At 42.0% G+C, this 27,668-nt stretch overlaps 1 protein-coding gene and 1 pseudogene across 2 annotated transcripts in view; both read left to right on the top strand.

Moving 5' to 3' along the window:
- RBFOX1 (RNA binding fox-1 homolog 1) overlaps positions 1 to 27,668 on the top strand; it is a 2,507,416-nt gene that overhangs the window by 24,282 nt on the left and 2,455,466 nt on the right. The window lies entirely within an intron of this gene.
- LOC129461482 (small ribosomal subunit protein eS1-like) lies at positions 5,899 to 6,670 on the top strand (annotated as a pseudogene).

Genomic DNA, 27,668 nt, shown 5'->3' with positions numbered 1-27,668 from the left:
GTGGATGTCTGTGCATTGATGGTGAGAACGTGGTCACCCTGGCCCTGCTGGGTCTTTGCTAAGGAGACTGTGCTCTGTTCTTGGGGCCGTTTTCATCACCTGATTAGAGCAGTGGTCCCCAAATGGTGTTCTTTGGACCATCTGTATAAAATGTTCATGGGTCAAGGATAAAATGGAAAAACAGAGACAATGTCACAGAAATGTGCCCATTGGTGAAAGACCACCAGCCGTCCTTTTTGGAGGATTGTTCTTTATTCCAAAAATGTATATATTCTATTCTATTAAAAATTTTTTGTATTTGCATTTTTTCTCTTTTATGAAATGCCACGGGGTAGAAAATTGTAATGTATCCAATTCTCCTGTCTTCATGCATTGCAGTGTGGTGGGGGAGGGGATGTGGCTAGTATTGGCCAGTAGGCTGGGGGCAGAGGTGCAGTGTGAGACTTCTAGCCCGGAGCATTTAATTCTTAGTACAGGGCTCTCAAGCATTCTTCTCCCTCTGTTCCCTGCTTGGTGATACTCGAGGTAATGCAACCCCCATTAGCCTTAGTCTTAGGGCAAGTTTGATGGGAAACAGAGCACCCCACACCTCCCTGCAGTTGTAGCATGAGTGAGAAAAACAACTGATGTTTGAAGTTACCAAGATTTAGGAGTTGTTTGTTATTGCAGCAAAATCTAACCTATTCTGACCAATCATGGTGGAATTTCTGTGTGTCTGTGTGTCTGTGTGTGTGTGTAAAACTGATAGTTTAAAAAAGTTCCTTCTTACCAAAAAGAAAAAAAAATAGCAACCTTATGTTGGTTCTCAAATTAAAAAAATATTTTTACTGGTTTATAAAATAGAAAAATCTGAGAATCTGTAGCTTAGAGAACTACAGTGTGGGGTGTCTGTAAAGATCAGGTTATTTTATCAGCTCCTAACACCGCTTTATAGAAGCTTAGCCAAGACTTGGACTATTTCAGTCTTTCCCATTCCACGTTCCATGGACTCTTGAAGAGACATCGATGAAATGGTGCAGCCATGGACCACCCTCACGCAATCCTAGTGGCAGAATCCCCCTTTTACTGCAGAATGAGCTTCTTGCTACAGTGATACTTGAACCCCTTAGATATATTCTGTACTAATTATATTAAAACATGACCAGTGCTTTTGCTTTGTTGTCCCCCAAATTAAACACCTTAATCATGAGAACCCAGAGAAATGGATTTAGTGTGACTGATTCCCAACTGTCAGTAAGAACATAATTAGATTATATTTTTCTCCAGTTCAAATAAAAGAAAATTGACAATAAAATGCTGATCAATATGTGTAGCTCAGGAGGTAGAGCCTGCTTTGAGATGCAGAAGTGTTTGTTTTTCTTCGATCTATATTCTTGAGTAAAGAAAAAATCCATCTCTCTTTCCTAGAGGGGAAGACTTTCAGAGCTGGGTTTGGCAACAGCCTGACTATCAGAGGCTGAATTAAACAAACAGGTACCTCTCTGGAGTGAATGGTGCATTTCCTCTGTTCGGGGGACCGTGCTTTTATGGTGGAGTTTGCTTTCTGTCTTGGTCTCCGGATGTGTGTATCTGTGGGTGGATGTCTGCATGTGAATGGCAGTGTATACCTGTGTGGGTGTATACAAAATTCCCATGTGAATCTCAGCTTTGTGGGGATCTCCGGGTCTTAAGCCCAGCAGATGCCATTTGAAGAAAAATCACTTGAAAATGAGACAGAAAGAATGGAAACCAAATCCTAGCTCTAAAGGCACCAGGCTGATTAAAAAAAAAAAAACTCTGGATTTTCTTTGTTTTGGGTTCTATCTGCCTCCAAATGACATTTCTGTTTCCTATGAAATGATCAGAATGAAAGAGATCCTCAGCACGAAACAGCAGATACTGTGTGATTCCGTGTGTGTCAGGGTTTCAGCTGGGACACTGCTGACATTTCGGCTCAGCAATTTCTCTGTTGTATGTGTGGGGATTCCCTGTGCATTTTAGGATGTTGAGCGGCATCCCTGGATCCCTGGACTCACTGGATGCAGTAACACAACTCCCCCCAAGTAGAGACAACCCCCAGTGTCTCCAGATATTGCCTAATGTCCCCAGGGGGCAAAATAGCCCCCATCTGAGAACTGCTGCTTTCATAAAGTACAATGTCAGGTGAAATAGGTGGAGGCTATTGTTAGTAGAGATGGAAGAGACCCCAGGAATATCCTGGAAGGGGCTGTAATGTTCTGTTTCTTGAATTGGGTGTTGGTAATATGGAGATGTTCAGTTTTTTTTTTTTTTTTTTTGAGGCAGGATCTTGCTCTGTCACCCAGGCTGGAGCACAGTGGCACCATCATGGCTCACTGCAGCCTCTGCCTCCTGGGCTCAAGGAGTCCTCCCACCTCAGGCCTCCCAAGTAGGTGGGACTACAGGCATGTGCCACCACTCTTGCCTAATTTTTGTATTTATTTATTTTTTGTAGAGAGGGGGGTCTCACTATGTTGCCCAGGCTGGTCTCGAGCTCCTGGGCTCAAGCAATCTGCTCACCTCGGCCTCCCAAAGTGCCGGGATGACAGGCATGAGCCACTGCGCCTGGCCAGTATGTTCAGTTTGTAAGGAAAGTACTGTGTTGATCTCTTCTATGTGCACATTTCTTTAAGTAATAATTCAATAAAGCTTTTAGAAAAATTGGTCATAATAGGAGTGATTTGTAGAGTGATTGGCATGAAAGCTGATCACCTTAATTTGAACTACTCTGAAATGAGCACCAGGGGCCACCAAGAGGAGACATTCAAGGTGTCATAGCCAAGGAGAGGAGTGTGTCATGTACATCTCTGCATAAAGGATTTGCTGGTCGCATGGAAGGATGACGCCGCCTTCTGAGGACAGAGGCAGCAAAGCAAGTGGAAGCCCAAAGCATTGAGCTTTCTAAATGGACTTTGCTAAAATCTTGTGGATGACTCACGCTCTTAACATACACCCATGTATGTATTGTCCATATAAACATTAATTCTGTAACAAGGCCCACACATAAGGGTTTTTTTTTTTGTTTTTTTTTGTTTTTTTTGAGACAGTCTTGCTTTATTGCCCAGGCTAGAGTACAGTGGCATAATCTTGACTCACTGCAACCGCCACCTCCTGGGTTCAAGCAATACTTGTGCCTCAGCCCCCCCGAGTAGCTGGGACTACAGGTGCACACCACCATGCCTGGCTAATTTTCGTATTTTTAGTAGAGACAGGGTTTCACCATGTTGGCCGGGCTGGTCTCAAACTCCTGGCCTCAAGTGATCTGCCCACCTCAGCCTCCTAAAGTGTTGGGATTACAGGTGTGAGCCACTGCTTCTGGGCCCGCACATAAGGTTTGAGTTGAGATAGGGAAACTCTGGCAAGATTGAGGAATTGGGCCACAGTCTCTGGGAAATACGCACAATTTCTGGAATCTTCTCTACCTCCAGAGTCCCCACTTTCTATCTGTCTCCTGTTTATTCAACAAACTTGTATGGAACCACTGTGTGTCTAGAACTTGCCAGTTGCAGAGGATAAAAAGATGATTGAGGTCGGGCATGGTGGCTCATGCCTGTAATCCCAGCACTTTGGGAGGCCAAGACAGGCGGATCACTTGAGGTCAGGAGTTTGAGCACGGCCTGGCCAACATGATGAAACGTCTCTACTAAAAATACAAAAATTAGCCAGGCATGGTGGCATGCACATGTAGTCCCAGCTACTTGGGAAGCTGGGGCAGGAGAATCGCTTGAACCCCGGAGGCAGATGTTGCAGTGGGCTGAGATCACACCGCTGCATTCCAGCCTGGGAGACAGAGCGAGATTCTATGTCAAAAAAAAAAAAAGATGACTGAGATACAGACTCCATCAGAGTTGACTCTAACACAAATTAGGTAAGAGCCCAAGGTTTGGCTGGACAAGTACCTTGATCGGCCTCATCCTGCAGCCTCTACTAGAATGAAGAACACTTTTTTCTTTACCCGTGAAAATGTTTTGTGCTTCGTACCTACAAGTGCAATGTGTGTTAATTCTGCAAAATTTGCCATATAACTATGCCTGTATTCTTAGCATTTTTCTTTTGAGAGATTTTTCAGCACATCATCTTTGGACTATGTGGAATTGGAAATTTACTTAGAGTCAACAACAAGTATACGAAAGTCAGTTCTTAGTCAAGAGTTAGGTTTTCAAAGATAGTGGATAAAATAAAAAATCTAGTACAGTCAAGATTATACATGCAAATCCCCTCATCGTTCATAAGGTTTAGCAGTCAGTCTTACCATGGCTCACCAGGTCCAATCCACACTTCTTCCGCCATGATTGGAGCAGAGGGTGATTTTTTTATGAGCAACTCATGAAGTCATTTAGAGGCCATTTGCAGTAGGAGCCATGTGTACTAGAGACCAATCAGTGTGCCCTCATGGCACCATTTCTGCCTCTCTCTCTCTTTGTTCTTGCTAAGTACCCATAGTTCATTTTCCATAGATGAAAAGAGCCCAAGTTGGGCCTATACCTAGGAGTAAAATTGCTGGGTCATTTGGTAACTCTATGTAGAATTGTTTGGGAAGTTGTCAAACTGTTTCTTACAGTGGCTACACCATTTTAAAGCCCACCAGCAGTGTATGAAGGTTCTAGTTTCTCTGCATCCTCACCAACACTGTTATTTTCTGTATTTTTTTTTTTTTTTTTGAGACAAAGTCTTGCTCTGTCCCCCAGACTGGAGTGCAGTGGCACAATCTCAGCTTACTGCAACCTCTGCCTACCAGATTCAAGTTACTCTCCTGCCTCAGCCTCCCGAGTAGGTGGGATTATAGGCATCCACCACCATGCCTGGCTAATTTTTGTATTTTTTTATTAGAGACAGGGTTTCACCATGTTGGCCAGGCTGGTCTCAAACTCTTGGCCTCAGGTGATTCACCCGCCTTGGTCTCCCAAAGTGCTGGGATTACAGGCATGAGCCACTGCACCAGGCCAATTTTCTGTATCTTCGATTCTAGCCATCTGTATGGGTATGATGTGGTATCTCATTGTGGTTTTGATTTCTGTTTCCCTGATGATGAATTTCATTGAGCACTTTTTCATGTGCTTATTGCCACTTGTATGTCTTCCTTGGAGATGTGCCATATTTTCATATTCAAAAATGAAAGCACAGGTCCACACAAAACTTCTACATGAATAATTACAGTAGCATCACTCCTAATAACCCAAAGAGGGAATTAATCCAAATGTCCATCAGCAGATGAAGAGATACACTAAATGTTGTCTACCCACATGGTGGAATATTATTCGATCACAAAAAGGAGCAAAGTACATATGCTACAGCGTGGATGAACCTTCAAAATAGATGAAAGATCACATTCTACATGATTTCATTCAGATGGAAATCTGTAGAAGTAGGAAGTTGATTAGTGGTTGCTTAGGGCTGATAGGGGCATGGGAGGATAGGGGGTGTTAGCTAAAAGGTATGAGGTTTCTTTTTGAGGTCATGAAATGTTCTAAAATTGACTGATAATGTTTGTGTATTTCTCTGAATATATTAAAAACCAGTGAAATGTAAAAAATGCAAAGAAAAACAGCCCAAGTTGCAATTTTATTCAACATTTAATTGGCTTTAAAAATAGATTCCAGGCTTGCCATGGTGGCTCACACCTGAAATCCCAGTACTTTGGGAGGCTGCAGTGGGAGGATTGCTTGAGGCCAGGAGTTCCAGGCCAACCTTGGCAACATGGCAAGACCCTGTCTTTACAAAAAAAGAAAAAATAAATAGCAACTGGGTGCAGTGGCTCACACCTGTAATCCCAGCACTTTGGGAGGCTGAGGCGGGCAGATCACCTGATGTCAGGAGTACAAGACCAGCCTGGCCAACATGGTGAAACCCCGTTTCTACCAAAAATATAAAATTTAGCCTTTTGGTACTCTGAGAAGCACCATGGCGTTTGTTAAGAAAAAGTGCCTTATGAAAGGTGCCAAAAAGGGAGTTAAGAAAGTAGTTGGTCCATTTTCTAAGAAAGATCAGTATGATGTAAAAGCACCTCCTATGTTCAATATAAGAAATATTGGAAAGATTTGGTCACCAGGACCCAAGGAACCCAAATTGCATCTGACTGTCTCAAGGGTCTTGTGTTTGAAGTGAGTCTTGCTGATTTGCACAATGATGAAGTTGCATTTAGAATATTCAAGCTGATTACTGAAGATGTTCAGGGCAAAAACTGCCTGACTAACTTCTATGGCGTGGGTCTTCCCTGTGACAAAATATGTTCCATGGTTGAAAATTGTTCAACAATGATTGAAGCTCATGTTGATGTCAAGACTACTGATGGTTACTTCTTTCATCTGTTTTGTGTTGGGTTTTTACGCAACAATCAGATACGGAAGACCTCTTATGCTCAGCACCAACAGTCTGCCAAATCCAGAAGAAAATGATGGAAATCATGACCTGAGAGGTGCAGACAAACGGCTTGAAGGAAGTGGTCAATAAATTGATTCCAGACAACATTGGAAAAGATGTAGAAAAGGCTTGCCAATTTATCCTCTCCATGGTGTCTTCATTAGAAAAGTAAAAATGTTGGAGAGCCCTGGCTTTGAAAGGCATGGAGCTTCGTGGTGAAGGTAGTAGTTCTGGAAAACCCACTAGGGATGAGACGCATGCTAAAGTTGAATGAGCTGATGGATATGAACCACCGGTCCAAGAATCTGTTTAAATTTCAGACTTATAATGGTGGCAAATAAAAAGTCCTATTTGTGAAAAACAAACAATAAACAACAATGAAAAAAGCAAAATTAGCCTGGTGTGGTGGTGCATGCCTGTAATCCCAGCTACTCAGGAGGCTGAGGCACGAGAATCACTTGAACCCGGGAGACAGAGGTTGCAGTGGGCCAAGATTGCACCATTGCACTCCAGCCTGGGCAACAGAGTGAGACTCTCTCCAAAAAGAAAAAAGAAAAAAAAACGTATCCAGGCTTGGTGGCATGCACCTGTATTCTTAGCTACTCTGAATGCTGAGGTGGGAGGATGGCTTGAGACCAGGAGTAATTTGAGGCTGCAGTGAACTATGATTGTGACACTGCACTCCAGCCTGGACTGCAGAGCAAGACCCTGTCTCTTATACATACATACATATATACATACACACACACATACATACATACACACACACACATACATACATACCTAGGCTCTACCTCCGGTGATTCTGACTCAGTAGGGCTGGGTATCCCCTAGAGATCATGCTGTTCAGCCTGTTTCTGGGATGCACTTTTCATTGGGAACTGAGACACTGGCTGTGAGCCTTTCTGTCCTGAGATGTAGAGGTCATGGCGATGCAGGTTCAAGCTTAAGGAGACCTGACTGTGTTAGGTATTGTGCTGAACATCATCTCTTACTCTCACAGCAACATCCCTAGAAGGTTAATGATGTGTCCCTGCTCTACAGATGAGGAACTGAACTTTCAGAGGAGTTTAGCTTGTTCAAAACTTATCCTTCCTACTGGAAACTTTGTACCCTTTGACTAGTGTCTCCTATCCCCTACCTTTCCTCTACCCCAGCCCCTGAAAACCACTGTCCTACTCTCTATTTCTGTGAGTTCAACTTCTTTAGATTCCACATATAAGTAAAATCACGCAGTATTTGTCTTTCTTTGCCTGGCTTATTTCACTTAACACAATGTCTTTCAAGTTCATCGATGTTGTTGAAAATGACAGGATTTCTTTCTTTTTCAAGGGTTAATAGTATTCCGGTGTGTGTATATAGTACCTTTTCTTTATCCTTTCATCCACTGATGGACATTTAGGTTGATTCTATATCTTGGGTATTATGAATAGTGCTTCAGTGAACATAGGAATGTAGCGATCCCTTCGACATAATGACTTCAGTTTTTTTTTGGTATATACTCAGAAGTTGTGTTGCTGGATTATATGCTTTGAAATCTGTAGCACAGCGGGTTGACTATAGTCAATAATAATATATCTTTTAAAATAACTAAGAGGGTATATTTCAAACGTCTCATCATAAAAATTGTCAGTAAATTAGGGGATGGACATGTTAGTTAGTTTGATCTAATCATTCTACATTGTATGCATATATCAAAACATCACATAAATGTGTACAATTATGATTTGTCAATTAAAATAACGTTAGTTAAAAAAATAAGTAACTTGTTCAAAGCCCCAGTTGGGTTTGATGGAGCTGGGACATGCACCAAGGCTGTTGCTTGCGGGCCCACAGAGTCCTTGGTCCACGAATGTTGAAGCCCTACCTGAGATTTCTACTGAGATCAGTGTAGGGATTCAATGTCTCAGAATCATCCCATCCTCCAGGGCCCACAAGTCCAGGACTGCCGCCTCTATCCCTGACCCTACTGACCTGAAACGTGTCCCCTGCTTTCATTTCTGGGAGCATACAACACTTACACCAAGGATTGATGGGTTTTGTTGACTTCCTTTGAGATGTGGGGCTGTGGAGAGGGTCCCATGAACCTTGCTTGGTGTTGGCCAACTCATTGACTTCTCTCCTTTGACTTCGCCCTTCCCTTTTCTACTCACCTCCTCTGTCATGGATTGCTCTGGGAATTCTGAGCCCTGGTTCCTTTATTTTGCAGATAACCTTCACTCTTCTCTGCAGTGAATCCCAAAAGTATGTAGTTGAGCTGACTGCAAGGTGCTTGACACGCAAGAGACTCCACAAATGGGATTCGGCCTCTGGAAACTGGTGTTAGTTCCAGATTTATGTGGATGTTACTTTGTTTTTCCCTATAAAATATATTATTTAAACTATCAAACTGTTGGCTCCTGGATGCAGTCCTTTGCTGGTAGCAGTGGGCTGGGTACTGCCACTGGGGAGAAATGCTGCCCATTTAGAGAAAGAGAAACTGGTTCTCTTTAAGAGGCAGAGGGGGGTTTCCAGTGCCAGCTTGTTTGGAGGCAAAATGGCTGTTGTATTAAAATTGCCCAAACTTGGGCTTGTACCTTGTGTGTTTAGAGCTCAAAACCACGATTGCTTTCATTTTTTTTTTGGTGGTCGGTTTTCCATCCTTTTGCTTGACAGGTTTCTGCTAATAGCTTCAACCTCAAGAGTTCCATTATACAGACACTAATAGCACCTACTACGTGTCAGTCTGTAGTGCCTACTATGTGCCAGGCATTGGAGATAATATAATGATGAACAAGAAAAACATGACACTTGGAAAAGAGAGTCTAGTTCCCACTCTCAGCCCACCCCAAAGAGAGGCCAGAATTGGGCTTCCAAAGATCTCAGATGCCCTTGCATCATCTTCCCGAAGAGGGAAGGTGAAGCTTTGGTGTCTGAAGAGAATTTGGCTGGACAGTCCCCAAGGTTTTGAACAATGGGAAGGAGCTGCCATCTGTGTTTAAGGTGAGAAGTGGGGGAGTGGCTGGATATCAGAGGAAGCCAAGATTAAGAGAAGGTTTTTGTGAGTTTCTATGCATAGTGGAGACCTATTATAGTGAGGGTCCCTGGGGCTGAGCTTGTGGGTCAGTGGAATGATGCTGTGAGGAGGGTCTCGTTATAGCAGATGGCCCATAAAAGACTGATGGATCGTGAGCAGCTGGAAGAATAGAGAGTTTGGGGGACGTAGTTCCTACCTGGCTTTCCAACAGTGTGTAAGCCCAGAATTCTTACGTAAGCCCACGGAGAAGGGAAAGGAATGCTGGTAACGACAAGATTGAATTCTCCACCTGCCAGGCATCCAGGGGCTCAGAGCAGATTTAACTGAAGTTACAGAAATAGGAATGTGACATTTCCTACATCCGGGTGTGCTGGAGCAAAATGTATTCCCTCTCAGGTTTGTGGGGAAGGAGAATGCTAACAGACAAGACTCCAGGTTTTCGCTCTTAAACCTGGTGCCTAGAAATGCATTTTCTACTGGATGCAGACAGAAGCTCCATATAGACATACCCATCACTGCATCTCTCATGCCCTGTGTTCTTCCTAATTTTCCCTTTTTAACCCACAGAGGAAGAAAGTTCCAGCATCACTTCTGGCCTCTCAAGAGTGAGTTAGGTGGCCAGGTGGGGTTTCTCATGCCTGTAATCTAAGCCCTTTGGGAGGCTGAGGTGGGCAGATCACTTGAGGCCAGGAATTCGAGACCAGCTTGGCCAACATGGTGAAACCGTGTCTCTACTAAAAATACAAAAATTAGCCAGGTGTGGTCATGGGCACCTGTAGTGCCAGCTACTCTGGAGTCCAAGGCATGAGATTCGCTTGAACCCAGAGGGCGGAGGCTGCAGTGAGCCAAGATTGCACCACTGCACTCTAGCCTGGGTGATAGAGCGAGACTCGGTCTCAAAACAAAACGAAACAAAAAGAAGAGTGAGTTAGGATGAAAGCTTCCAAGTCTCCCTGCCCCTTTCATACGTCTCCTCCCTGGTGAGCAGGGGAGTTGACTTTATTGGCAAGACTGAGGAAATGCTGACTGTATTTCTGCCATGTTCACTTATTAGTGGATGGGTTATTTTGCCTATACTATGGCCACAGGAGCCACCTTTCAGTCCCTTGCATAGTCACCAGGCTTTTTTAGGGCAAGCAGGACAGGTAAGATCTGCCTCTGGCAGAGCCAGCCAGGTCTCCTTGCCCTCTGCTTCCCTTTCTGCCTGTGACTGAATGGGCATGTCAGGGTCTAGTAGGGGATCCAGGAGGAGGAAGCCTCATTAACTTTTATTCTCCATGTGAGATTTTGGTACCTGCATGCAAGGTGTAATGATCAAATCAGGGTCTTTAGGATATTAATCACCTCAAACATTGATCATTTCTTTGTGTTGGGAATATTTCAAATCTTATTGCTATTTAGAAATGTACAATAAATTCATTTATCAGGATACAGAATCTATGTATGCAAATCAGTAGCAGTGCTATACACCAACAGCAACCAGGCTGAGAATCAAATCAAACCCTTTTATAATAACTGTAAAAATAAAATACTTAGGAATATACCTAACCAAGGAGGTGAAAGACCCCTACAAGGAAAACTAGAAAACACTGCTGAAAGAAATCATAGATGACACAAACAAATGGAAAGAGATTCCATGCCCATGGATGGGTAGACTCACTATTGTGAAGATGACCATACTGCCAAAAGCAGTCTAGAAATTCAATGCAATTCCTATCAAAATACCATCATCATTTTTTATAGAGCTAAAAAAACAATGCCAAAATTCATTTGGAACTATGAAAGAGTCTGCATAGCCAAAGCAAAACTAAGCAAAAAGAACCAGTCTAGAGGCATCACATTACCCAACTTCAAACTATATTACAAGGCTATAGTCACCAAAACAGCATGGTGCTGGTATAGAAATAGGCACATGACCAATGGAACAGAGTAGAGAACCCAGAAATAAAGCCAAATACTTAACAGCCAACTGATCTTCGACAAAGTAAACAAAAACAAAATAGGGAAAGTACACCCTATACAACAAATAGTGCTGGGATAATTGGCAAGCCACATGTAAAAGAATAAAACTGGATCCTCATCTCTCACCTTATACAAAAATCAACACGGGATGGATCAAAGACTTAAATCTAAGGTCTGAAACCATAAAAATTCTAGAAGACATCATTGAAAAATGCTTCTACACACTGGCTTAGGCAAAGAGTTTGTAACCAAGAACCCAGAAGCAAATGCAACAAAAACAAAGATAAAAGATGGGACTTAATTAAACTAAAAGCCTCCTGCACAGCAAAGGAAATAATCAGCAGAGTAAACAGATCACCCAGAGAGTGGGAGAAAATTTTCACAAACTGCATCTGACAAAGGACTAATGTCCAGAATCTACAGGGAACTCTAACCAGCAAGAAAAAAATAATCCCATCAAAAAGTGTGTCAGGGACATGAATAGACAGTTCTCAAAAGAAGATATACAAATGGTCAACAAACATATGAAAAAATGCTCAACGTCACTAATTATTGGGGAAATGCATATCAAAACCACAATGCAATACCACGTGTAAAATAAACAAAAATAGGGCTGGGCGTGGTGGCTCACGCGTGTAATCCCAGCACTTTGGGAGGCCGGGGCGGGCGGATTGCTTGAGGTCAGGAGTCCGAGACCAGCCTGACCAACATGGTGAAACCCCGTCTCTACTGAAAATGCAAAAATTAGCCGGGCATGGTGGTGGTTGCCTGTAATGCCAGCTACTCAGGAGGCTGAGGCAGGAGAATTGCTTGAACCTGGGAGTCAGAGGTTGCAGTGAGCTGATATCGCGCCACTGTACTCCAGCCTGGGCGACAGGTGGAGCGATACTCCATCTCAAAACAACAATAACAACAACAACAGCAAAAAACAAAAAACAAAAAACAAAAATTGATGTTGGCATGGATGTGAAAGAGAATGCTTTTACACTGATGGTGAGAATGTAAGCTAGTACCACCACTATGGAAAGCAGTATGGAGATTCCTTGAAGAACTAACAGTAGATCTACTATTTGATCCAGCAATCCCACTACTAGGTATCTACCCAGAGGAAAGGAAGTTATTATATGAAAAAGACACGTTTGCACACACGTTTACAGCAGCAAAATTCAGTTGTAAAACTATTGAACCAGCCCAAATGCCCATCAATCAATTAGTGGATAAAGAAAATGTGTTATATATGTATATACCATAGGATACTACTTAGCCTCAAAAAGGAATGAAATAATGGCATTCATAGCAACCTGGATGGAGTTGGAGACCATTATTCTAAATGAAGTAACTCAGGAATGGAAAACCAAACATCGCATGTTCTCACTCATAAGTGGGAGCTAAGCTATGATGATGTAAAGGCACAAGAATGAAACAGCGGACTTTGGGGGCTCAGGGGGAAGGTGGAGGGGGTAAGAGATAAAAGACTGTACATTGGGTAAACTGCTCTGGTGATGGGAGTGCCAAAATTTCAGAGATCACCACTGAAGAACTTATCTATGTAACCAAATACCACCTGTTCCCTAAAAACTATTGAAATAGAAAAAAGAAATATACAATAAATTGTTATAGCCACTTTCTATGATATTAAACACTAGATCTTATTCCTTCTGTTATATATTTTTATACCCAATAATCAATCTCTTTTCAAACCCCTCCTCATCCCAGCTTCTGGTAACTATCATTATACTCTTTATCTCCGTGATACCAATTTTTTATAGCTCCAGGGCACACAAGTCCATAACTGCAGTCCGTATCCCTGACCCTACTGACCTGAAACATGGCCCCCGCTTTGATTTCCAGGAGCATAAACCACTCATATAAGTGAGAACATGCAATAGTTTTCTTTCTGTGCGTGGCCTAGTTCACCTAACATTATGACCTTTAGTTCCATCCATTTAGCTGAAAATGACAGGATTTCATTCTTTTTTATGGCTGAATAGTATTCTATTCTGCGTATATTCCTATTTGCTTTATCCATTCATCCATTAATTGACACTTAGATTGATTCCATATCTCAGCTATTGCAATTAGTGCTGCAGTAAATATGGGGGTACAGGTATCCCATTGATACACTGATACCCTTTTTTTTTGGATATATACCCAGGAGTGGGATTGCTGGATCATATGGTAGATCTGTCCTTAGTTTTTTGAGAAATCTCTGTTCTTTTTAAAATAATGGCTGTACTAATTTACATTCCCACCAACAATATACAATAATTTTCTTTTCTTCAGATACTTGCCAGCATTTGTTGTGCTTTGTCTTTTTAGTAATAGCCTTTCTAACAAGTGTGAGATGATATCTCATTGTCGTTTTGATTTGCATTTCCGTGATGATTAGTGATGTTGAATATGTTTTCATAAACTTGGTGATTTGTATATCTTCTTTTGAGAAATGTCTGTTTATTTTTTGATAGTTTATTCTGCTGTGCAGAAGCTCTTTCATTTAATTAGGTCCCATTTGTCAATTTTTGCTTTTGTTGCAATTGCTTTTGGCATCTTCACCATGAACTCTTAGCCCATCACTATGTACCGGATGGTATTGCCTAGATTGTCTTCCAGAGTTTTTATAGTTACAGGTTTTACATTTAAGTCTTTAAGCCATCTTGAGTTAATTTTTGTATATGGTGTAAGGGAGGGGTGTTGTCTTTTCACTCTGTTGATTGTTTTCTTTGATATGCAGAAGGTAGTTAGTTTAATATAATCCCATTTGTCTGTTTTTGTTGCTTGTACTTTTTAAGTGTTAGCCGTACAGTCTTTGTTCTCAAGCGGTTCTCCTGTGTTTACTTCTAGTAGTTTTATAGTTGCGGCTGTTACATTTAAGTCTTTAATCGATTTTGAGTTTATTTTTGTAAGTGATGAGAGATAAGTGTCTAGTTTTATTCTTCTGTGTTTGGATATCTAGTTTTCCTGGCACCATTTAATGAAGAGGGTGTCCTTTATTCAATGTATGTTCTTGACACCTTTCTTGAAAATCAGTTAGCTGTAAATATATGGATTCATTTCTGGGTTCTTTAGTCTGTTTCCTTTGTTTTTCTGTCTGTTTTAATACCAGTGCACGCTGTTTTGGTTACTATAGCTTTGCAGTATATTTTTAAGTCAGGTAGTGTAAGGCTTCTAGCTTTGTTCTTTTTGCTCAGTATTGCTTTGGGTATTTCGGGTCTTCTGTGGTTCCATATGAATTTGAGCGTTTTTTTTTTTTTCCTGTTTCTGTGAAGAATATAATTGATAGGGATTATATTGAATCTCTAGATTGCTTCACGTAGTATGGTCATTTTAACAATATTAGTTATGCCAACCCACGAGCATGAGATGCCTTTCCATTTGTTTGTGTCCTTCTCAGTTTATTTTTATCAGTGTTTTGTGGTTTTCATTGTAGAGGTTTTTTGTTTTTTTTTTTCCCCATCCTTGGTTAAATTTATTCCTAGGTATTTTATTTTTGTAGCTACTGTAAATAGAATTTCTTCCTTAATTTCTTTTTTAGCTAGTTTGTTACTGGTATATAGAAACATTACTGATTTTTGTATGTTGTTTTTGTGTCCTGAAGCTTTACTGAATTATACATCTGTTTTTTTAAACTTTTTTTATTTTTTATTTTTTGAGATAGAGTCTCGCTCTGTTGCCCAGGCTGGAGTGCAGTGGTGCAATCTTGGCTCACTGCAACCTCCGCCTCTTGGGTTCAAGCGATTCTCCTGCTTCAGCCTCCCAAGTAGCTGGGATTGCAGGCACCTACCACCATGCCTAGCTAATTGTTGTATTTTTAGTAGAGACAGGGGTTCACCATGTTGGCCAGGCTGGTCTCACACTCCCAACCTCAGGTGATCCACCCACCTTGGCCTCCCAAAGTCCTGGGATTACAGGCATGAGCCACCATGCCCAGCCTAATTTATCCGTTTTAAGAGTTTTTTGGTGGAGTCTTTAGCTTTTTCTGTTTACAAGTATAAGATTATGTGATCTGCAAAGTGAGACAATTTGACTTCCTCTTGTCCAGTTTGGATGCCTTTTATTTCTTTATCTTGTCTGATCACTCTGGCTTGGATGTCCCATACTGTGTTGAATAAGTGTGGTGAAAGTGGGCATCCTTGTCTTGTTCCAGTTCTTAGAGGAAAGGCTTTTCAGTTTTTCCCAGTGAGTATGATGTTAGCTGTAGATTTGTCATATATGCCTTTTCTTATGTTGAAATGTTCCTTCTATGCTTAATATGTTGAGAGTTTTCATCATGAAGGAATGGTAAGTTTTACCGAGTGATTTTTCTGCATCTGCTGAGATGATCAGATAGTTTTTGCCTTTCATCTTGTTGATGTGATGTATCACATGTATTGATTTGTGTATGTTGAGCCATTTTTGCATTCCTGGTATAAATCCCACTTGATCGTGGTATATTATCTTTTTCATTCATCATTAGATTCGGCTTGGTAGTATTATGCTGAGAATTTTTCCATCTGTGTTCATTAGGAATATTGGCCTGTAGTTTTCTCTTTTTGTTGTGTTCTTGTCTTGATTGGATATCAGGGTAGTCCTGGCCTTATACAATGAGTTAGGAAGAGTTCCCTTCTCTTCAATTTTTGGGAATAGTTTGAGAAGAATTGGTGTTTGTTTTTCTTTATAAATTCAGTAGAAATCAGCAAAAAAGTTTAGTCTAGGGCTTTTCTCTTTTGGGAGACTTTTTGTTACTGATTCAAACGTGCTATTCATTTTGGGTCCGTTCAGGTTTTCTGTTTCTTCCTAGTTCAATCTTGGTAGGCTGTGTATGTCTGGGAATTTATCCCTTTCCTCTAGGTTTTGCAATTTGTTAGCATATGGTTTTTCATAATAGCCTCTAATGATCCTTTTTCTTTGGTAACGGTTGTAATGTCTCATTTTTCATTTCTGATTGTATTTATTTGGGTCTCCTTTTTTTGTTTTTTTGGTTAGCCTCACTAGTGGTTTATCAGTTTTGTTTAACTTTTCAAAAAACCAACTTTTATCTTGTTGATTCTTTGCATTTCTTTTTTGTCTCTGTTGCATTTGGTTCTGCTGTGTTATTTATTATTTTTTCTTTCTACTAATTGTGTGTTTGGTCTGTTCTTGCTTTTTGAGTTCCTTGAGGTGTATCATTAGGTTGTTTATTTGAAATCTTTCTACTTTTTTGGTGTAGGCATTTATTGCTATAAACTTTCCTTCTGGTACTGCTTTTGCTGTATCCCGTAGGTTTTGCATGATGTGTTTCCATTTTCTGTTTAAGAAAAATTTTTGATTTCCATCTTAATTTCTTCACTGACCCAATGATCATTCAATATCATGTTTAATGTCCATGTATTTGTACAGTTTCTGGATTTCTTCTTGTTATTGATTTCAAGTTTTATTCCATTGTGGTCTGAGAAGATACTTAATAAGATTTTAATTTTTAGAATTTTGTTGAGCCTTGTTTTGTGTCCTACCATATGGTCTATTCTGGAGAATGTTCCATGTGTTGATGAGATGATTGTGTATTCTGCTGCTGCTGGATGAAATATTCTGAAAATATCTGTTAGGTCCATTTGGTCTAAAATGCAGCTTAAATCTAATGTTTCTTTGTTGATTTCTTGTCTAGATGAACTGTACAGTGCTGAGAGTAGGATATTGATGTTCTCAACTATCATTGTATTGGACTCTACTTCTCCCTCTAGATTTAATAATATTTGCTATATGTGTCTGGATGCTCTTGTGTTGGTTGCATGCATATTTAGAATTGTTATATTTTGTTGCTGAATTGATCCCTTTATTACCATATAATGACCTTCTTTGTCCTTTTTACAGTTTTTGACTTAGTCTATTTTATCGGATGTAAGTTTAGCTACTCCTCATTACTTTTGATTTCTGTTTGTGTGGTAAATCTTTTTCAGTCCCTTCACTTTTAGTCTGTGTGTGTCTTTACAAGTGAAGTGAGTTTCTTGTAGATGTTGGGTCATTTTTTATCCGTTAAGCCTGTCTCTATCTTTTAGGTAGGTAATTTAACCCATATTCGAAGTTATTATTGATAGGTGAGGACTTATTCCTGTCATTTTGTTCATTGTTTTCTGGTTATTTTGTATATCCTTTTGATACAGTTTGGCTGTATCCCCACTCAGATCTCATTTTGAATTCCCATGTGTTGTGGGAGGGACCTGGTGGGAAGTAGTTGAATCATGGGGGCAGGTATTTCCCGTGTTGTTCTTTTGACAGTGAATAAGTCTCATGAGATCTGGTGGTTTTAAAAGGAGGAGTTTCCCTGCTCAAGCTCTCTCTTTGCCTGCTGCCATCCCTGTAAGATTTGACTTGCCTCTCCTTGACTTCCGCAATGATTTTGCAGCCTCCCCAGCAATGTAGAACTGTAAGTCCATTAAACTTCTTTCTTTTGTAAATTTCCCAGTCTTGAATGTGTCTTTATCAGCTGTGTGAAAATGGACTAATACAGTAAATTGGTACCAGAAGTGGGGTGTTGCTAAAAGATACCTGAATATGTGGAAGTGACTTTGGAACTGGGAAACAGGCAGAGGTTGGAACAGTTTGGAGGGCTCAGAAGGAGACAGGAAAATGTGGGAAAATTTGGAAGAGATTTCCTAGAGACTTCCCCAAAATGCTGATAGTTATATGGACAATAAAGTCTAGGCTGAGGTTGTCTCAGATGGAAATGAGGAACTTGTTGGGAACTGGCACAAAGGTGACTCCTGTTGTCTTTTAGCAAGGAGACTGGTGGCATTTTGCCCCTGCTGTAGAGATCTGTGGAATTTTGAACTTGAGAGAGATGATTTAGGGTATCTGGTAGAAGACATTTCTAAGCAGCAAAGCATTCAAGAGATGACTTGGGTGCTGTTAAAGGCACTCAGTTTTATAAGGGAAGCAGAGCATAAAAGTTTGGAAAATTTGCAGCCTGACAATGCAATAGAAAATAAAATCCCATTTTCTCAAGAAAAATTCGATCTGGCTGCAGAAGTTTGTTTAAGTAACAAGGAGCCAAATGTGAATCCCCAAGAGAATGGGGAAAATGTCTCCAGGGCATGTCACAGGTCTTCATGGGAGCCCCTCCCATCAAAGGCCCAGAGGCCTAGGAAGAAAAGATGGTTTTGTGGGCTGGACCCAGGGCCCCCCTGCTGTAAGCAGCCCAGGGTGCATGAGTCCTAGCCACTCCAGCTACAGCTAAAAGAAGCCAAGGTGCAACTTGGGCTGTGGCTTCAGAGGGTGCAAGCCCCAAGGCTTAGCAGCTTCCACATGGTGTTGAGCCTATGGGTGCACAGAAGTCAAAAACTGAGGTTTGGGAACTGCTGTCTAGATTTCAGATGTATGGAAATACCTAGATGTCCAGGCAGGAATTTGCTGCAGAGGCAGGGCACTCATGGAGAATCTCTACTAGGGCAATGCGGAAGGGAAATGTGGGATCGGAGCCCCTACATAGAGTCCCTACTGTGGCACCACCTAGTGGAGCTGTGAGAAGAGGGCCACCATCCGCCAGACCCCAGAATGGTGGATTCACTGGCAGCTTGCACTGTGTGCCTGGAAAAGCTGCAGACACTCAATGCCAACCCATGAAAGGAGCCAGGAGGGGGTTTATACCCTATAAAGCCACAGGAGTGGAGCTGTGGCCTTTTTTCTCCCAAGGCCATGGGAGCCCACCTCTTACATCAGCATGACCTGCCTGTGAGACATGGAGTCAAAGGAGATCATTTTGGAGCTTTGAGATTTGATTGCCCCACTGGATTTTGGGCTTGCATGGGGCCTGTAGCCCCTTTGTTTTGGCAATTTTCTCCCATTTGGAATGACTGTGTTTACCCAATGCCTATACCCCCATTGTATCTAGGAAGTAACTAACTTGTTTTTGATTTTACATGCTCATAGGCAGAAGGGATTTGCCTTGTGTCACATGAGACTTTGGACTGTGGACTTTTGAGTTAATGCTGAACTTAGTTAAGACTTTGGGGGACTGTTGGGAAAGCATGATTGGTTTTGAAATGTGAGGATATGAGATTTGGGAAGGGCCAGGGGCAGAATGACATGGTTTGGTTGTGTCCCCACCCAGATCTCATCTTGAATTCCCACATGTTGTGGGAGGGACCTGGTGGGAAGTAATTGAGTCATGGGGGCAGGTCTTTCCCATGATTTTCTCATGATAATGGGTAGGTCTCACAAGATCTGATGGTTTTAAAAAGGGTAGTTTCCCTGCAAAAGCTCTCTCTTAGGCTGCTGCCATCCAAGTGAGACATGACGTGTTTCTTCTTGTCTTCCAACATGATTGTGAGGCTTCCCCAGCTACGTGGAAATGTAAGTCCATTAAACCTCTTTCTTTTGTAAATTGCCCAGTCTCAGTCAGGTATGTCTTTATCAGCAGTGTGAAAACAGACTAATACACCTTTGTTCCTTTTTTCTCTCGTTATTTATTGTTGCAGTTTGGTAGTTTTGTTTAGTGGTGACGTTTGAATCCTTTCTCCTTTGTGTGTCTGCTCTACCAGTGAGTTTTATACTTTCAGGTATTTTTATGATGGTAGATAGTGTTCTTTTGCTTCCCAGTGTAGGACTCCCTTAAGCATTTCTTGTAGGACCACAACAGACAAGACACAAACAAACAGTCTTTTGCTTATCTGGGAAATATTTTTTTCTCTCTTTTTTTTTTTTTTTAAGCAGTGGAGTCGCAGTCTGTCACCCAGGCTGGAGTACAGTGGCATGATCATAGCTCACTGAAGCCTTGAGCTCCTGGGCTCAAATGATCCTCCTGCCTCAGCCTTCTGAGTCCGTGGAATTGCAGATGTGAGCTGCTGTGCCAAGTTCCTTCATTTGTGAAGGATAGCTTTGCTGGGTATAGTATTTTTGGCTTACATTTTTTTTTTTTTTTTTTTTTTTTTTACTTGTAATATACATCCCCTTTTCTCCTAGCCTGTAAGGTTTCTGCTGAGAAATCCCCTGTTAGCCTGATGGAGATTCTCTTATAAGTGACTTGATGCTTTTCTCTTGTTGTTTTTAGCGTTTTCTCTTTGTCTTTTGATGATTTTACCATAATGTGCCTTGGAGAAGACCTTTTTGAGTTGTATTTATTTGGTAATCTTTGAGCTTCCTGTGTTTGGATCTATATCATTTGCAAGACTTAGGAAGTTTTCGGTTATTATTTTATTAAATAGGTTTTCTATGCCTTTACCCATCTCGTCTCCATCCAGAACTCCCAGAATTTCAGTTTTTGGTTACATATATGTCCCATATGTCATGTAGCCTTGCTTCATTCTTTTTTCTTTCTTTTTGTCTGACTGGATTATTTTAAAAGACTAGTCTTCAGAAATTCTTTGTTTTGCTTGATCTAGTCTATTGTTAAAGCTGTCAAGTATCTTCTGCATTTGTTTCAATGATTTCTTCTTTTCCAGGATTTGTGTTTGGTTCTTTGTTATGCTGTCTATCTCTGTTGAATTTCTCATTCAGATCATGAATTGTTTTCCTGATGTTTTTGTATTCATTATCTGTGTTCTCTTGTATCTCCCTGAGTTTCTTTAATATTGTTATTCTGAATTTTTTTCAGGCATTTCATAGATTTTCTTTTCATTGGAATCTGTTGCTGGAGAATTATTGTGCTTCTTTGGAGGTGTTATGTATCCTTTTTCATATTTCTTGTGTCCTTATGTGACTATCTGTGCCTCTGACATAGCAGTCACTTCTTCCAGTTTTATGGATTGGCTTTTATATGGGAAAGACCTTTTCTTATAGCTGTATCTACAGTGTTCACTGGATATCACACTTTGGCTTTGATTCTGGGTGGGTACAGTGGTATAGTCTGCGTATGATTTCTTCAGCTGTAATTGGCATGAGTGGTGTCTGTGAGTTATTCAGTGGCTTAGACTGCAGGTTTTTTTTTTGTTTTTTGTGATGGAGTCTAGTTCTGTCACCAGGCTGGAGTGCAGCGATGCAATCTCAGCTCACTGCAACCTCTGCCTCCCGGGTTCAAGCGATTCTTCTGCCTCAGCCTACTGAGTAGCTAGGACTACAGGCATGTGCCACCATGCCCAGCTAATTTTTGTATTTTTAGTAGAGATGGGGTTTCACCCTGTTGGCCAGGCTGGTCTCGAACTCCTGACCTCGTGATCTACCCGCCTCGGCCTCTCAAAGTGCTGGGATTACAGGCGTGAGCCGCTGTGCCCGACCAGACTGCATTTTTTATTGGAGGCTGTCGTGAGGCTTTGCTGAGGATGGGGATGCCAGGAAGTCTTGTTCTTCAGCATCAGTGGTAGTGGTGGTAGACCAGGTGTGTCAATACCAGGGACCATGTGCAGTGTATGTGGGCACTGATGATAGCCTGTCTGCGTGGGCCAATCTCTGGGCCTCCAGGTGGCTTCTTTGGTTGCTGGCAGTGGCAGCACTGGGTCAGGTGGGCAGGTGTGTCATTGGGCTCCTGGGTGGTGTGTGTGGCAGGCTGATCTCTAGTTCTCCAGGTGACGTGTGCAGGTTCTGGTGGTGGGTAGGCAGGTGTTTCCTCAGGCCTCTCAGTAGTAAGTGTGAGCACTAGCTCTGGAGGTAGGGTGAGTCAATCTCCAGGCCCCCAGATGGTACATTCAGGCACCAGCATATTCCTATGCATTTCTAGATAAAATCATTTTTCGGAAAACCTGAGCATTTGTCCTATTAATACAAGTTACCCTCATGAGCTCTGCTTGAGAAGAAGGGGGAATTCCCTCAGTAGAACAGTCAGAATGGAATCACAGACTTGTTTTGAACCAGTCACTGGTAAGGGGGGATAGGCTAAGATGATAAGCTCAGAATCTAAACCTTAGACTAGGGAATGGCACACTTTTTCCATAAAGATGCAAACGGTAGTATTTTAGGCTTTTGGTCTAGATAACCTCTGTTGCAGTGACCCAGTGGTGCCATTGTAGCCTAAAAGCATATGTAGACAATGCAAAAATAAATGGACCTGGTTTTATTCCAATAAAACTTAATTTATACAAACAGTCAGAGGGCCAGATTTGGCCCTTGGTCTATAGTTTGCCAACCCTGTTTAGACCAGTCACAATTTATTCTCTGGGGCTGGGCCAACTTTTTCTAAAAAAATAAAGAAAGCAACCTGCTGTCAGAATAAAATAGGGTTTCTATTTAAAAAGAAGAAGAAGGCTGGGTGTGGTGGCTCATGCCTATAATCCTAGCACTTTGGGAGGGTGAGGCAGGAAGACTGCTTGAGGCCAGGAGTTTGAAACCAGCTTGGGCAATATAGTGAGACCCTGTCTCCACAAAGAATAAAAAAATTAGCTAAGCATGGTGGCACATGTCTGTAGTCCTAGCTATGTAGGAGGCTGAAGGGGAAGATCACTTGAGCCCAGGATTTTGAGGTTACAGCGAGCTCTGACTGTGCCACTTATACTGTAGCCTAGGCAAAGAGTGAGACCCTATTTCAAAAAAAAAAAAAAGAGTTGGTTGGGGCAGGTTGGAGAAGAAAGTATTTCTGAATTTCTGGGTAGGTAACTGGTAGTGTCAGGCCAAACTAGCTCTACAGTCTTATTCATTATAAATAAACGCAACTAGAAGATCTCCATCTAGCTATTAAAAATTGGTTAAAATCTACAGAGATAAAGGATGGTGACCCTTGTATCAGTTAGTTATTGTCACAAAATGCTGCATAACAAGTCACTGCAAATCTCAGTGGCTTAATACAACAATCATTTATTTTCATGGATCTATGGGTCAGCTGAGGATTGGTTAATCTAGCATGAGCATGTCTGGGAAGCTCGACTTTGCTCTTGGTGTCTCTTATCTTCTGCTGGAAGCAGCAGGGTGGCCTGGGCTTGTTCTCATGGTGATAGCAGGAGTGAGCGAGCACAAATGAATGCACACTTTCCAAGTTTTTGGTCATGCAGATGAATATTCCTGTGGCCAAAGCTAGACACGTGACTAAACCCAACATTAGGGGCCAGAGAAAAATACTCCGATTCTTCAGTGGGAGGAACTGCAGAGACAAATGGCAGAGTCTTGGATACAGGGAGGACGTGGATCCATTAATGTACCTTAATCAACCACAACCCTCTAACCACCAATACAATTAAATAAGTATTTGTTGAATGCACTTGTGCCTGAATGCTTCTGGCTGCAGCCCAGGCATTGGGGGCCTGACTGGGGAGGGACCATAGCAGGGACTCGATGTCCTGCAGGTCTGCATGTAATTGTGTACGGCCGACTCCACACTGGTCATGGCTGACTTGCTTTGTCCTGCATCCCCAAGGAGCAATGATTGGCTGATTTTATTTCTGAACAATTTTGACAAAGTTGTTTTCAGGAGCCCAGGAAGCAAATCAATTGTAGATTTGAATTTTGCAGGGGGTCAGAATTGTTGAATACATACATAGTCTTTTACATGCTGATAATTATTTCCATACCACAAAGAAGGCCGGCTATTAGGAGGCTGCTGTTCAAGTCCTTTGCCCCGTGAGCTCATGAGCTGTGTCTGTGTGGGGGAGCACTCACTTGTTAGAGCTGTTTCCCTTCAGAATAACATTGGCCAACATTCTAAATAAATGCAGGAAATTAAATAGTCTTCCCCAGACAGGTACTTTGCCCTTCTAAAGTGAATTACACATTGTAAAATAAAACACAATCACATTAAAAAAAACAAAAGGTCTTTGTGTTAGGTTGGTCTGGCTTCAGCAAAGATAATATTTGCCTCCAGAGTAGAAGATCCTTGTAATGGACGGTATTGCATATGGCAGCCCCACATCTTGTTTCCTTTTTCTTTCTTTCTTTTTTTTTTTATTTAAACTAAAAGAGTTGACAATTTTATTTTCACATTTCCCAATACAAATGAAAACTGCATCTTTTTTGGTCCCACTTGTCCCTTCCAAAACTATTGTCTTTGCTAGGGCAAGGGGGCAAGTCTTCCTTATGCTGTTAAGAAAACCCAGCATCACAGCAGCATGATCTCCTGCTGAAGGGAACAGGTAAATATAAAACTCATATAGGCCGGGCGCGGTGGCTCACACTTATAATCCCAGCACTTTGGGAGGCCAGGGCGAGCGGGTCACGAGGTCAGGAGATTGAGACCATCCTGGCCAACATGGCGAAACCCTGTCTCTACTAAAATAAAAAAAAATAGCCAGGCGTGGTGGCACATGCCTTTAGTCCTACCTACTCAGGAGGCTGAGGCAGGGGAATCACTTGAACCTGGGAGGCGGAGGTTTCAGTGAGTTGAGATCGTGCCACTGCCCTCCAGCCTGGGCGACAGAGGAAGACTGTGTCTCAAAAACAAAACAAACAAAACACACAATAATAACAACAAAAAAACAACACTGATGTAATGAGGCCTCCCCTCTGTCCTTATCTGTCTGGTCGAGTCATTCTGGGCTGACTGGGCACCATCATGACACGGGCAGGAGGTCTCATCATTGGGCACCCAGGCATCATGGGCACGTGGCCTCCCATGGACGGCCTCATTCCAGGAGCAGGTCCCACTGGCATCATCCCAGGAGGAGGAGGGCCCATCACTGGCATCATGGGAATATGGGGTGCTGCCTTCATACTGAGATGTGCAAGAAGTGCCAAATACACATTAGATTGTGAAGCCTTAATATAAAAAGAAAGCAAAGTATTTTGTTAATGTTAAAATGCTTTATACATGTAGACCTGGTATTTTGGATAGATTTGTTTAAATCTGTGATATTATTCCAATTACCTTCACTTCTTTTGTTTTACTTTTTAAAATGTGGTTGCTACAAAATGCAAAAGTAAATATGTGGCTTGCATCATGTTTCATCACATTTAGTGTGGACCCTGAGGATATAGGGGAGTTATAAGCATTAAATTGAGGGTTACGCAGGTCAACATGAATTGCTCTGAAAGAGAAGCAAAGGGAATAAAGGGAACATATAAATGGAGACAGGGAGCGCAGTCTCGCAGGGTGAGGAAAAGCTTTCTTTCTTACATAGTTTGGTACTTCTTCAAAAAAGGTTAAACACAGAGTTCTATGACCCAGCACTTCTACTCCAGTTTATGAAAGAAATGAAAATATATGTCCGTGCAGAAACTTGTACACAAATGCTCATAGCAGCATTATTCATAATAGCGCCAAAGTGAAAACAACACAAATGCTTGTCTACTGATGAGTGAAGAAATAGAGCATGGTTTGACCATGCAATGGAATATTACTCAGTCATCAAAAGAATGAAGTACTAACACGTGCCACAATATGGATGAACCATGAGAATGTTATGCTGAGTGGAAGAAACCAGTCACAAAAGGTCACATATTATAAGGTTTCATTTATATGAAATGTCCAGAACACGCAAATCTATGAAGACAGAAACCCTGTCTCTACTAAAAATACAAAAATTAGTTGGGTGTGGTGGCACATGCCTGTAATCCCAGCTACCCGGGAGGCTGAGGCAGGAGAATTGCTTGAACCCGGGAGGCGGAGGTTGCAGTGAGCCGAGATTGTGCCACTGCACTCCAGCCTGTGACAGAGGCTCTATCTCAAAAAAAGCAGATTGTCAGGGCTTAGTGGGAGGAGGAAATGGCAGGTACCTGCTAATGGATACAGGGTTTCTTTTGGGGTGATGAAAAATGCTTTAAAATTGATCATGATGGTGGTTGCTGAGCTCTGTGAATGCACTGAAACCATTGATTTGTTCACTTTAAATGGGCAAATCATATGGTACCTGAATTATATTTTAATAGTTATATTAAAAAATTAAAATCTTCCTTGAAGAGATGACATGTAAGGAGAGGTCTAGGCGGTGTGATGAATTCACTAGGTGGAGAAATGAGGAACAGCATTTCAGGGTGAGGAACAGCACAGTGAAGTCCCCTGAGGTTGATAGGCATAGAGCAGATTTAAGGGAATTTTTTTTTTTTTTTTTTTTGAGATGGAGTTTCGCTCTTGACGCCTAGGCTGGAGTGGAGTGGTGGGATCTTGGCTCACTGCAACCTCTGCCTCGTGAGTTCAAGCGATTTTCCTGCCTCAGTCTCTCGAGTAGCTGGGATTACAGGTGCCGTCCACCACACCTGGCTAATTTTTGGATATTTAGTAGAGATGGGGTTCCACCATGTTGACCAGGCTGGTCTCGAACTCCTGATCTCTGGTGATCCACCCACCTCAGCTTCCCAAAGTGCTGGGATTACAGGCATGAGCCACTGCGCTCAGCCAGATTTAAGGGACTTTCAAGAAGTTTGTGTGGCTGAAGCCTGCAGGGCAACAAGAGAATCAGGAAATGAGGCTGGAGAAAGAGAGGGGCTAGGTCATGGAGGCTCTCACATTAGGGTGTGGAAACTTCGCACAAGTGGTCCCACCTTGGGCATGCCATGTAACTACTCTGTGTCCCAGCTTCCCCACTGGTGAAATAAAGGGCTGATGTAGGGATGGACTGAGATAGTGTGTGCTCAGTAAAGGTGAGCTTTTATCTTTTTTTTTTGAGACGGAGTCTCACTCTGTCACCCAGGCTGGAGTGCAGTGGCGTGATCTCGGCTCACTGCAACCTCCACCTCCTGGGTTCATGCCATTCTCCTGCCTCAGCCTCCCGAGTAGCTGGGACTACAGGTGCCCGCCACCACGCCCGGCTAATTTTTTTGTATTTTAATAGAGACGGGGTTTCACTGTATTAGTGAGAGTGGTCTAGATCTCCTAACGTCGTGATCCACCCGCCTTGGTCTCCCAAAGTGCTGGGATTACAGGTGTGAGCCACCGCGCCCGGCCCAGCTTTTATCATTGTTAACCCACAGAGCAGTGGGAGCCATTGAAAGTGAGTGATCTGTTTGGATACACCTTCTGAAGTGATTGCTTTGGTCCCTGTGAGGAGTGCAGATTGTCATAGGGCCAGGGGAAAGCAGAGGCCGGTCGGGAGGCATTTGCAGTCAAACAGCTGGAGGTGATGGTGGCTTGGTTTATGGTGGTGTCAGGAGAGTGGCTGAGCAGTGAATGGATTTGAGAAAGATTTAGGAGGTAAAACTCACGTGACTTGGTCACTGAATGTGAGTTGGGTGGGCTGGAGGGAAGGTAAGAAAGAATGAGAAGAAAAACATACTCAAGTGGGCACTCCAGCCTGAGGTTACTTGAGGTCCCTTTGTGAAGAGGAATGTTTGTGTTTATGATGAAGATGTCTAGACTTTGAAAGGCCATTTGCAGTACTTATTTTTTTTTTTAACAGCCAACAACTCCTTCCCTATGCCCTAAACGTATGAATTTGTTTTGCCCTAATTTATCACAGAGGGATGGACTTTCATTTGCTTTAATGAGAAATGTGGAATGGCATTAAGAAAGGATATTAAATTAATCTGGATTGCTGTGAGGGAGTTAAATCTGTTTAGATGTGCACCAGTTTACTATAATAGTTTGGTCTAA

Source organism: Symphalangus syndactylus, chromosome 14 (genome assembly GCF_028878055.3).
Source record: "Symphalangus syndactylus isolate Jambi chromosome 14, NHGRI_mSymSyn1-v2.1_pri, whole genome shotgun sequence".
Taxonomy (NCBI): Eukaryota; Metazoa; Chordata; class Mammalia; order Primates; family Hylobatidae; genus Symphalangus; species Symphalangus syndactylus.
This window is presented reverse-complemented; position numbering and strand designations above follow the sequence as displayed.